The sequence below is a fragment of the Pinus tabuliformis genome, chromosome 8 (genome assembly GCF_031772625.1).
Source record: "Pinus tabuliformis cultivar Carrire ecotype Pingquan chromosome 8, CPIR1, whole genome shotgun sequence".
Classification (NCBI taxonomy): Eukaryota; Viridiplantae; Streptophyta; class Pinopsida; order Pinales; family Pinaceae; genus Pinus; species Pinus tabuliformis.
In genome coordinates, this window is record NC_142294.1 from 886,734,096 (window position 1) to 886,748,379 (window position 14,284).

Below are 14,284 nucleotides of genomic sequence, written 5' to 3' on the forward strand. Positions count from 1 at the left end.
GATCTAAGAGCTATCACAAGGGCAATCAGATAGTTTCTGAATCAGCTGTTTAAATCATAAACAGATCCAGTGAATGGATTGAAGCAGCAGTTATCTACTTTGCATTTGTTATGGCAAATGCAGTTCGAATGCCACTTATAAGTTTATGAAACAAACAACAAAGAATGATACACAAACAAACTAATTAGCTCCCCAGCGGAGTCGCCATTTTGTTACAGGGAAAAGTGTCTATTTAGAACTGCTCTATCCCACTAAGGTGTGACAGCTGCCTTAGAAACAAACAGAGAAAAACTACTTTTGTATTTCCTTTATGAACTATAGATAGAGAGGAATAGAAAGAACCAACCTGTGTCTTGCGCTAATCCTTTGATCCAATCCCTCTCTTCTTTGACAGTCTCCAGCTACCTGCTCCCTTACTTGCCCAGCTTCACAAAGTACCTGTAAGATCACAGAAGAAGAACACTATACAAAGACATGGATCTATATTCATAAACAACTTAGGATCAGATTTAAGTTAACCATACAAATGTAACAAGCATCAATGATACAAAAGCATGGAGGAAAAACTCAAATAGTTTTTATTGATAAACAAGAAAAGATCTAGGAGGAGTTACAACCGGTGGTTCCTGACCCAGCATCAACCTCCCAGTAAAGAAGCCCCTCTTCACCTCAAACAAAGCATAGATCACCCAATACTCTGATGTTTTGTCTCAAAAAACCAACAGCAATTCCTTACAATATGCAAAATTCCAGCCTCTGGATCTCTGAGATGAGCGATCCATATATAGATATGTGTAAGGAGGATGAGTCAGCTTGTGATTTGATTAGTGTCTTCTCTCTGTCAATTCTTGCTTCCACTTGGAGACTAAAGGCCTCTTACTCATCCTTGGTCGAATTCAGTGAGGCAAGTGTCACAGGAGAAGATTCTGGAAGCTTCCATTATCTCTCCACCTCGCGGAATGATACTGCCATTTGTCATTTCTCGCCCATCGCACCCCACAGAAGGGACTTTTGAAATGCAACGCACCCTCACAGTGTATTTAGGTGCAATGCAACGCACCTAGCCAGTGGAGCAGCTGAAATGATCCTGTTTTGACTTATTCTGAGCAGTTTTTGGTGGAGAACTTCTGGGAGAAGCTATAATCTATTGACCTTGTTACTTTAGGGGTTAGAACAACACTTTTAGGGACTTAGGAGCCCTTGGTTTATGGAAATTTCATGCTTGGAGTTGTAAGGCACAAAAATGTCTATAATAGGCCCGGCGAGCACTTAATTATGGCAGTATTAGGGTTAATAATGGCTTAAAGTGAGATTAGGCCATCGGGGTAATTAATGGAGGATTAAAAGGGGGCTTAATTAACTTGATCGCAGATCGACCAGTTAAAGGTTTTGGTCAGGTTTTAGGTGAAAATCTTAGTTTATAATTAAACTGGAGTGTAGGGTTAATTTATACATAGGAGTTAAATATATACATGAAATTGGGTTTTTATCGGGATTTACTATAATAAAGTTAGTTATTAATATGAAAATGGGCGGAAACGGGAAAAAAACTAAGCAAAATGCTTTTTTGTGAATTGCATTCTTCACATATTTACGTTAATACTTAGGGTAAAGAAGTTTTGTGGGTTTTTGGTATGAAAAGTGTTTTATATGGGGGGAGAATTTCTTTTTCCTAGGCAAAAAGCATTTTAACCTTAGGAAAAGGAGTATTATTAGGAAAATGAATGAACTGAAGGGGGGCGTGAACTTTTGTGAGGGGAATCTAGTACTTGATATCCATAAGTCTTTGAGTCAAGGGTCTGGTCCCTCCAAAAGTCAGATAAATTCTCTGAGCCTCTTTGACTTAAAGATTTTTAAGTACTTTGAATTTTATTATGGGAAATTAGTTAAGTACAGAGGTGAAATGAATGGGGGAAGTAAATTAATTGACTTTGAAATCCATTTGCATGCTTGATTGTCCATTCATATTTGGAACATACGATGAAAAATGATAAATATGCTTTTTGTCTAATCAATCACCATACTTCTGCAACCTTTCTTCTACTTACCCATCTACTTATTCTACCATTTTTGCTTCACTTTATTAGGGTGCATTTAAGCTAGCAAACCCTTATCAATATTTTCTTTTCTTTACATAGAAAACTATCTAAACCGAACCTTATCTCATCCAAGGGCTCAGTTTAAACAATTGAGCTCCTTTTATTTACTCTACGTATCTAATTATCTACCAAGATTACATTGTTTGGTCAAATTTTATTCTCTATATATAAACATGAAGTTGAACACATGAAATAGCCAAGTTTAAAAATTTTAACTATTCATAGATTGTGGCATAAATAACAAGTTGCACACAATCAAAAAAAGTAAATAGTAGTGGCATTTTGACTTGCACACTTTCATGGTCTTTTTGTTTTCTTGGGGTTCATATTTTTCATTTTTTGTGACCTATTTTCATTATTTTTGTCCTTTGATTATTCTTTTAGGACATGCCCTCTTTACATTTTTTAATTTTTTAATATGGAAAACATTTGCAGAAATCAAAGGTATGTACAATATTACAAGGCTTAACCTTAGTAAATAAAAATTATTACTCCTATTGGTATAGGAACCTAACACCCCCCATGCATCTTTCCAGCGTGACCACCGTCCGATTGACACCCATCACATCCAACAGATGTCACTCCATTTCGCGCGCTTTCCATCCTCAAGCTTTAATGGCCCAATAGCACACAAAATGGGTGGTTTTTCCTAGGCTTGATTTCACGATCTGGCGCCATCATGTCATTTCGCATCCCCCCCCAGATTTTACCACCATGCCCCCAAAAGCAGTGCGAAAAGGGGCAAAACCACCCTCTCAAAACCAGTCACTATTCCTAACCAATTTCGCGCTTTCTCTAATTTTTCGCCCAATAAAGCCCTGCAAACGTCGTTTTCACATTTTTTTCGATCATTTGTACATTCAAAGCCTGAGCTTTCTTGTGCACCTGAAGTCTACAAACCACCAAACAACTACCAAATGCCATCTTGCCTCCAACACTCGTCCAAAGCCACCACCTGTCGCCTGCAACCTAAGACCCTCAACTAAATTCAAAACACCAACCTCCGGTTCCAGGTATTCTACAAAAATACACCACATTTACCCATTTTAATTTAGCTTTCCTGCCCGTGAATTAAGCAATTTTCACCCAAACCCTGTAAAACCCTGTAAAACCCAGACCACTAGTCAAACCCGACGAAATCAATTTCCCATTTTTACCTATGTTTTCAATACAATGTCTTCCCACATTTCCCTGAATGTTAAGCCTATTTCAACCCCCCACCTTGACCAATATCACCTACCCTTGGTTGATAGGGATTTTCAAATTAAATATACATCCTCTGCCTCTGAAAGAATGAAGCTCCACTTCTGGAGCAAAGATAGATTTTCAAACCATGCTGATGATATTCACCTCTGGGAGTCAAATCTCCCCCTCTACTCATTCCCAGAAGTCCACAACCTCCCAGACATTATCCACTATTTTCAGACCTACTACATCCCTAGCCAGAGAGTTGTAGTAACCCCCAACCAACATCTGCTCTTCACTATCACTCCAGAATCCACCAATCAGATTTTACAGGTCCAGCCTAGCCCAAATTTAGCTCCTTTGTCCATTGGAGGACTTTGAGAACTATATAATTCTATTGATGAGGACAAAGCTAAGCAAGTGTTCAAAGATTTCATAGTTGTAAAAGAACATACACCAAGTTTTACTCCTCCATACATAGCCCCCATATTTTCACAAACTGCTAGGCATATTATCATCATGTTATCTTCCATCCTTGGATACAGGATAGATGAACATGTAGATGAAGCCACTTTTGCATTCATGTCCCTTTTTACCCCTGTTAAACCTCCTGCCATCAAGTTTGATTATGTTGAATTCATTGCAGACAAAATGCATGAACAACTCATCAAGTTTCCCACTGAAAGGGTGTTTAATTTTTCTACAGTATTGTATTATTTGTTTTTGTACTATCAAACTGATAAATTCCCAACAAAGATCATAAAATGTGATAGTAGAGGAAAAGATAGGTCTGTGCTCTATTGGACACCTATTTTCCAGAGATATTCCACTATTACTAATTATAAGTACTTCATAGATTCCTTTGCCCACCCAGTGATGAATGTTGATAGGGACTGTACAACCTAGGATTAGTCCTCAGATCAAAAAGGTACTTCAGTTGGCTAAAAATAGTAAAGTAGGAGACTAGTACTTGTACCAGGATCACACAGAGATCAGAATCTATGGCTGCCATCTGGCTCCATATAAATTACCAAAGTATCTTCCCTTGAGAATTTTTGCCTTGGAATATTTCAGGAAAATCATCAACTCCGATGACGTCCACTTCGTGGCTACAAGGAAGAAGACCCAATTCAGAGTCAAAAGTGAACTGGGCCCCTTTATTTGCAATAACAGACAAGTTGGGCCAGAGGCAGAAAGTATGCTAGAAGATTTAAAATTTACCAAAAGATTTATGTGGCAGTATGACCCCCATGGAGTAATAAAAAAAATGAGAACCAGGGTCAAACTAGCTCCTTATGCACACTATTCAGTGCCTGAAATTGAAAGATATGCCAACCAAACTGAATGGTTGGAAAACACTTTATTGGATAGAGATAGCACAATTGTTGATATTGAAAATGCTCTGTATGATATTGAGCAACAGATTGACCTCAGTGAGTTCTTGCAGGTCCCAAATCAAGGTCAAAGGATGGATGCTCCCTCTGCATTGCAAACACCTTTGAATCAAGAAAAAAACCCCAAAAACAGAGAAGAGACTTCCAGTTCCCAAATGGAAACAGTGGACGAGCAAGCAGACCGAAGGAAAAGGAGAAAACTAAATCTTGTATCTGAACAGGAAGAACAAAGTGAGGCAGAAGGAACAGAATCAAAACCATAGTCAAAACCATGGCCAGATACAGCAGGCCAAAAAGGGAAAGAGGCAGAGGAAACAAATGAACCCACCACCTCTAACACATAGTTTATAGAGAGACAGAAGTCAATAGATGTTTCTTCCTTTGTCAGACTAGCTGACAAAGAAAAAACCATTAAGGATAGATATAAGGAGATTAAAATGAGAAATGAAAAATTGAAAGTTGAGACATATGCTCAGTATTTCAAACATTCAGCTCCTAACCAGAGCAAACTAATGTCTACATTTGATATTGAGGAGGGAAAGATGAAAATTTCATATATGCATCCAACAGTGCCACAACCCAAATCTGCAGTAGATTATAAGAAGGCCACATTTGAAGTATTGGAAAAGGAAATCCATCCTGTGGACCAAATAGAATTTCATAAATAAGCTGGAGAAATGATATACTCCACCTTGACTGGTAAGACCATGGATTCATACAGATTACAGGAGTCCTTAAATAATACTATTTCACAGTTTAAACTCAAAAAGGCCTCCTCCAGTGCTAAAGACACAAGGATCAAATCCTTAGAAGACCTGATCATTGAGCTGGGCCATGACCCAAAGGACATAAAGGCTACTTAGCAGTTGATTAAAAAGAAGAATGAAGACATTGCAGCCTTGAAAAAATAGCTCAAACTGCCTCAGTCACAGCACCCTCAAACAAAACAAGTCCTAGAGAGCCAAACTACCAGGAGGAAATGCTTGACTTAGTGTTGCAATTGAACACCCAGCTGAAAGAAATGGAAAAAGAAATGGACAAGTTGACCAAGCAGGCTAGCCTCTAGGAAAATGTAGCCACGGTCATCCCAACTGTCACCATAGCAGTACCATCTACATTGGCTCAGAAATTGGCTCCTACAGCACCATTGGCCACTGCATTACATGCAACAGCACCATCTACTTCAGCAACAGGGTTGACCGTAGTAGACTCTACAGGGGAAGAAGCCAATTGGTTGGCTAAGGAAATGGAGGAGATGTCACTCAAAGCTGTAGAAATCAGGAAATTGGAAGAGAAAGTAAACAGTCTGGAGACAGACTATAAACTTGCTCAAATTATGAATAAGGAGGAACAACAAAAGGTTACAAGATTAACAGAGAGGATAAAGAAACTCATGAAAGAAATAAATCTAGGAGAGCCATAGGGATAGGAAAAATAAAAACTATGGGCCGATATCATTCACTCTATCAATGATAGTTGGCCATCCATTTAGGTAATTTTTAATAAGATTGATCTGGTTAAAGAGGGCACAGAGGTAATTCAAAAGGTCAAAACATAGCTGGAAGGGATGCCAGAAGAGGCAACTAGGATCATCGACTTTTTGAATTCCAAAAACAAATATGAACTGGAATAATTGGATCTTAGTGATAGGGCAGGGACAATCCTAGAAGTAAGAAGAGTCCTTACTAAAAGGAATTTGATGCACAACTTGGGAGACAAGTGTCATACTATACAGCTTTCTATTGATAGATTTAAATTCAAATTTGACACTTTGATGCAAAAATGTTTACCAATTCCTTTGGTAATTAATGACAAATTGATGACACAAGAGGACTACAACAGAAAGCTCAGGGAAGTGGCTAAAACTCAAGTCAAAAATGCAGCCATCCACAACACAACAAAACAGGGGATGCCCTCTGGTAAAGTCCTTTACCAAGCTTTGGAAAACTTGTTTTACCTCCAGCATGAGGTAAAACATCTATTTGTAATAAGACCACATTTTTTAAATACACAGAGGCTGATGAGGTCTTCAGAAAGTTGAAGAACATTCAGTTACCAACTGAAAAGAGATGGGAAGAGCTCATTAACTTACTTTAATTCAAAGTAAGTCCAGCAATTAACACAGTTGGTAAAAACAGAAGGGTAAAAGTAAATGGGTAGTTGTCCCAGTCAAAGAGTATCAGAGTCAAAGAGTATCAGTGAAAGAAGATAAGTCGAAGAGCATCAGATGATAGCTAAAAGATCAATTAGCTAAATATCAAATGAAATCAGATATAATAGTGCCAGAAAGCAATCAGTTAGAAAGGTGGCATTACCTTTTTAGGATTAGATATTTTTTCCCTAAAATAAATCCCAAGTTAGTTTGGGATATTTTGTAAATAATTCTGTATAAATACTTCATAATTCGAAGTATGTAGGGTGGATTTTACTAGACATTTCTATAGACTTTTTTATCAGAAGACCCAGAGGGTTATTGTATCATTTGCTAAGCCAGCAAGCTGGATTGATAAATAAAGATCAGATATTCAAAGATTCATGTTTTGAGCGAATTTCAGAGAAGTATTCTCATGTGTTATTGTTAATTTTTTCTCAAGTTATTCGCAATATTTAATGTGTTCCTGAATCTAAATGTTATAACTGGAATAATACTTCAGAATTTGTTTAATTACACCCTATCTTAACAGTTATACATTTCAATGTTTTCTGCTGATACCTAAGTTAGGGAATTCTTAATTTCTCCTTGGTTTATATTGAATTCTTGAATATCTAGGTTAAAGGATTCTTAATTTCCCTTTGATCCCGATTACCCCTTCATTCCTCATTCATTATTCAGTCTGAGAACCCTTAATTTCTCTCTCACCCCTAGTGAAACCCTTTCACCCCTCTGTCTCAAAAATCTGGAAAACACTCTGCTATCTTGCCCTTTGAACATTCCCTTTAGTGAGTTAATCCAGTTTTTCTTCCTTATTGTTTGACTCCATAGCCCAATGGTCTAAAAGACATCATTTTATCCATCTGTCTAAGTAATCCCACCACCCAATCTCAAATACAAATCAAAATCCCAAGAACAATCATAACTAGCCTAAAATCAAAACAAACAAAGTTAAATCATATAGAGAGAGCCCTCTCTAAGTCTAGGTTGGCTAGAATCTATGCTCCAAAGTTGGTTAGTGGTTACCTCAGAAATTTATTTCTTCTGAACAACTTCTAGAGAAAATTATTGAGTGATAACAGGGGCAGTGTTGATGCAGCATAGAAAGCCTATATGCTTTCTTTCTGAGACATTCACATCAGCAATAGTTAACTATCCTACATATGATAAGGAATTATATGCATTATTTTAGAGTGTTAAAAAGTGGAAACATTATATAATGGGTAAAGAAACAATCATACACACAGATCATCAACCACTACAATACTTACACTCACCAACTAAATTGCAACAATCACGACATTACATGTGGATGGGTTCTCTACAACAATTTCATCTTGTTATCAGATATAAGAAGGGCATACATAATAAGGTTGCAGACATGTTATCAATACCAATTATAAATGCATCCACAATACTTAAGCATAATTTGGTAATTCATGAAAGTTACATTGAACAATATGCTCAAGACACAGATTTTAAGGATGTATATGAAAATTTAAGTCATGGAAAGCAGGTAGAATAATTGGATTATTTCATAAAGGACAAACTCTTATATCATTTGGGAAAGTTATTCATTCCACAAACTGAAATATTTAATATAATTCGAGAAGCACATATTTCACTCATATCAGGTCATTTTGGTGTAAGTAAAACAGTTGCACAATTACAAAGATTTTGCTATTGGCCACGAATGAATGAGACAGTTTCTAGATATATCAAAGGATGTACTATGTGTGCTACAATCAAGCCAAGTAATAGAAAAATAGGCTTGTATACTCCACGTCCAATTCCTTCTCGTCCTTGGGAAAGTGTTTCCATGGATTTCGTTGAGGGATTTCCAACGTCTAGAGAGAGTCATGACTATTTGTATGTAGTTGTGGATGGGTTCAGTAAGATGTGTATTTTGACACCATGTAATAAACAGGTCACAGTTGAACAAACTGCAAAGTTGTTCTTTCAAAATGTATGGGTTCATTTTGGGTTACCCACTTCTATTGTATCTGATCGAGATTCTCAATTTGGTGAAGTATATGGGAGTTAATGGACACAAAGTTAAAGAAGAGCATGGCATTTCATCTACAAACAAATGGTCAGACAAAAGTGGTCAACAGGATAGTGATACAGTTTCTTCGAGGATATTGTAGCAAGCATCCCAAACTTTGGGATGAGAATTTTTGTTATGTGCAGCATGCTTACAACCATGCAAAACATTCTTCTACTCAGAGATCTCCTTTTGAGACATGTTTTTGTTTTATACCAAAGTCTCCCTTGGATTTTGTCTTTGGTAAATACATAGTAGTTGATGGACACAATGATGTGGACAAAGCAACCAATTTCATTGAAAAAATCCAGGAAATTCACCAGGCAGTACAAGAACAACTAGAAAGAAGCCAAGCAAAGTATAAGGTGCAGCATGACAAGCATCGAGTTGAGCATAGTTTTCAAGTTGGTGATCAAATTTGGTTGTACATCAGCAAAGAAAGACTGCAAGGGGAAGGTAAAAAGTTGAAACCAATTAGATATGGTCCTTTCAAAATACTTGACAAAATTGGTGAAAATGCTTTCCACCTAGATCTACCAGCTTACATGCAAATCTATTTCGTCGTAAATGTTGAAAACTTGCAATTGTATGAGCCCTCATTGATTGAAGATCCCGAAGACCAAGGTTAGCTACCTTCCAATGAAGATCTTTTTCCCGAGTATCTCAATGAGCTATAGGAGGACATAGTTCTTGACAGGAGGATAAGGACTTCGCAACGAGGAAATGTTGAGTATCTTCGAGTTGGACCCAAAGGTACAAATCCAAGTAAAGCACAATGGATAGAGATTAGAAAAGTAAGGGAACTTTATCCTCACTTACTCGACAGCTAAAACCAACTTTTGGTGGACCAAAAGCTTCCAGTGGGGAGGAGTGATCCAAAATGGATTCAGTTTTGCCTCCAGATCAAAGTCTTCAAATGCAGATGAAAGTGGTATCATAGCAGTGAATCACAGACGTTGGATCAGTTAGATAAATGAACGAGAGTGAGGGAGATAGACAGCTAGGATTAATTCACGCAAAATAAAGTTAAGAAATGAAGAGATCAAATTAAGCCACGTGTTAGCATAACAAAGGAGTAGTATTCGTAAGCAGTAAGTAGTATCTCACGTGCTTATAAAATGGTAAACGGTATTCCTCAATTTCACACGATTGACTTTAGTGAGTGACACGTAACACGAGAAAACCACTTTTCTTGCACGCTCTCGATTTGATATCGGTTGTGCAAGAATTCACACAAGATTGTGTAATAGTCGTTGGATCATGCGGTATTGATCAAGAGTGGAGATCAGCCAAGATAGTTGGTGAATGGGTGATGCAATAGCCATTGGATCAGATGGGACTTGGTAATGGATATGATAAAATTGTATTTATTTTGGTGTCAAGATCTCTGTCGAAAAAATATGGATGGTTGGGGTCAACTCCACGACCTCCGATCCTTTGATTTTATGTTATCGCATTATCCCACATTCACCGCAGATTGCAACTACATATGGTATATCAATATCATATCATCAAAATAGAACCAACATGCCAAAGGGTGGGACTTGGTTAACCAAGCCACCAATTTTTTGATAAACCATTGCAGGTGCCAAACCCGCCCTACCACTAGCGCACAGTCCAAGGTGGTTTTATGCAGGCCAAGGTGGTTTTTGCCAGACATAGGGTGGTTTTGCAAGGATAGAGGTGGTTTTGGACCATTCTAGGGGGTCTAGAGGTCACAGTGGCCAAATATGGTCGAGTTTATACTCGTTTGATTCGAAATTTTGAGCTGAACACAGTGCCAATGTCCATTTTCTTATTTGAGACTCTATTTTCAAGCTCATACCTATAATAGCAATTTGAAGACAAAATAAAGAGGTCAGCGCTGAAAGTGGAAGGACCAAGAGAAGTAGCCAGAAACTTTGGTGAACTCCTTTATTAAATTTGGATGTGTTGATGTGTTTGAATGTGTTTTCAAGTTGTTTATGTGTTTATGTTATTCGCAATATTTTTGATCCATTTCACTAAGTAACATAAGAAAATTCACACATAGTCTATAATACCTTTTTCATTGACGGATCACTTGGCCAGATGCGTGCGTGGATCATCCTGTCCATCATACTTGTCTGTCAGTCGCACCTTAGGCTCCCCAAATCATGTTCACATCATTCTCCTACATTCGTGCCAATCATCAAAGCTTCCTTTGTGCATACCCCACCATCGTTTGGGCATAGCGTGTAGTACCCAGTCCAAGGCCTGGAAGCGTTGTGTTTCTGGCACCCCCCTTTCAAACACATCCAAGAAGGTATCTACCTCATTCATACCATCATAAGTAGGTAGATTCCTTTCCTCTAATGACACATAGCGTAGCGACCGAGTCATCATGTTGTAATTCACCGTAGTTGTTGGGTATGGAATCCCCCCACAACATGTTTTAGGGCTTAAAGCCCAAGTTTTGAGTTGTTATTGTTGTAAAAACTCCACGAATTATAGGTACGGAGCGCAAATTGTATGTTAGAGTCATAGGGTTTTTCGCCCTAATATTTTAATGTAGTGTCAGCCTACCCATGGTCCACGGACCATGGGATTGTATAAATAGAGCGAGGCTCTGAGTTGTCAAGTAACCTATGAGTTAATCAATGGATGGAGTCAAAAAGATATCGAAGCATAGAGAAATATTCTAAGTGTCTTGGGTCATAGTAGTAGGAAGAGGCTCTGCAGCTAAGTGCGCAGAGGCCTAGTAGAGTCCGCAGCTGAGTGCGCAGACCCCTGCAGCTGAGTGCACAGGGTAGGGTTGAGTCTGTAACAGAAGGAAGAAAATAATAAAGAGAAGTTTTATCTGAATCCTGTGTATCTGTTCTGAGTTATTACATGTTTGATATTACTTGCAATTATATTGTTTATTTACTGTGCGCACTTATATGAATTGTGAATATTGTTAAGTATAACTAAAAGTGTATAAATAAGTTCAATTAATCACCTAATATTGGGCTAAGAGTAAGGACTTAGGTAATAACATTGTTTGGTCCCCAAATAGGGCTACAAAAATGCAGCATCTCAGGCTGCGACGTACGGGTAAGATCGCGTAGCGACGTGCTCACAGGGTTGAACTACAGACCACTTGATACCATCAGACATCTCCAAGGTGCAGAAACATGGTTCTAGCACCCTCCCATACTACTTCGAGTGAGACCTCAATCCGCTCTCTACGGACTGTTGCCGAAAGGGCCAGTAGTACCGAGAATTTTTTGGCTAAATCACCTCTGAACCTGGGTCAGGCCCCAACAAGCTAAAAAATGGTTCCATTGCTGGGACTGGGATCTGCATAAGGGATGTTTGATGTCGTGTCACTGGAATCCAACAAGGAAAGAAATTGAAGGGTGGTTAGATAGGAAGATTCATGAGTTCGCAGCCCAAGAAAACAAGAATCCACGAATATCAAAGGAGCAGTGGTTAGAGCACTACTTATATACAAAAATCCATGAAATTTTATTTACGTCCTTCCCCTCTGAGTTGTATGAGTGGATCGCAAAGCTAGCAGACAGTCAGGGAAGGTGTAGGCTCGACAAATCGATTGTTTGGACTTAGGAATTGGTGCACACACTAGAAGCGTCAGAAAATAAGATCGCGCATGCTATGGACCATTGGCTCAATCGAATTATAGAGGGATTTATCACCGAGTTCGCGGTAGATACGACCATCATCTACAGCAAGGTGGGATGTCGCTTCCTTAAGGGACCGCGAGGTAAGTACATTAAAACATTAAACACTTGGATCAAAATTCTATTGTGTGAAAAGCAGGTTATGCGAATAAATTGATGTTTGGGACTACACGAAATGGGAGGATCTACAGAAACGAAGGTAGCACAGAGATAGAAAATAGTCCCTTGATTTCACCGCGATGGGAAAGTGAGGAAGACCTCGTGAAAGTTTCTCCAGGAAGTGCGATCAGTCTGATAAGGAAGTGAATTCCGCGTATACCACCCCCACCTATGCCACCATTAGTTTCACCATCATCACCCCCATCTCCACCCACACCACCTCCACCACCACCACAGTTCAATATGGTGAGCGCGATCAAACTACTGGTATTCATAGGAATAGGGAACGAAGATCCAGACCAATTTTCGTTTATAGTAAGGGCTGTATGGGAAGCACAAGGAGTCATGGATGACAATATAAAGAAGGCAACGATGGTAAGCGCGTTGCAGTATCACGCACTAACATAGTACATTAAGAATTCTAATGACCATCCAGATGCAGGAATCGCATATATCGAGGCCGTGTTGAACAAGGAATTTAGCAAGTCGAAATCAAAGACAAAATCGATTATCTAGTTTAAGGAAATCGCAATTCTTCCAGGCGAGACCCCATGGGATCTGGACCAAAGACTGAAGAGTATGATTCGTGAAGCCAACATGACCTTGACGGATGGGCAGCACATGGTTTGTAGTGTCACTAACACCACATGTAAGGAGAGTACGAAATGGATCAAGTAATTATGGATCTCGGATCGGACGTAAATGCACTGCCAAAAAAAACATGGGAACGCGTGGGTAGAACCGTTCTACAATGGTCTCCTATTCAATTGAAAATGGCGAACCAGCAGAAGATCCTACCGATGGGAAGATTGCAGGGGATAACAGTAGATATAGAAGGCGTTAGCGCACTGGTATATTTCGAAGTGATAGAGATTGTCGATGACATAAATCCCTATCCTGCGCTACTAGGAATATATTGGGCCACTGATATGAACGGAGTAATAAATCTAAAGAAGCGTAAAATGATTTTTGAGAAAAAGTCACTACGCATAGTGGTACCTTTAGACCCTGTAGAAGGAGCACGCTACACAGAACCGATGCGCGACGATGATAGTGATGACGATCTCAACTGTATCTACAAGATAACCACTCGAGAGTAGGATTGGGTGAATCCAACAGCAGATGGTAGGATTTCATGGGAGCACGAAATCTCCTGCACTTCGGATTCAAACGAAGAAATAGAACGACGGCAGAATTGGCTGCATGAAGTAACCATGCTCAATTGCAACATGATGGTCAAATCATTGCGCTGCGTGACAACAGAGATAAGGGATCTTCCTAGGTACGATGGATTGACAGTGGTGGATGAATTTCTGAACAAATTTGAGAGTGAAATGCCAGAACAGTGGCGTTTTGATGCTCTGAAATGGGCACTGCGCACTATGCCTGCAAGGTGGTGGGGTACACACCAACAAAGTTTTGAGGATTGGCGCGGATGTAGAAGGATGATGCACCTACGATTTGGGAAACCACAAATGCAGATAGTAGACAAGTATGATGGATGGGATGATTCACGCACACACCTCGTGAAATGGACCAAGGCCTACAAGGACGAGCCACAGCCTAAATGGGTCCATTTGTTCTGTCATACCCTAGATGCCATACCCATG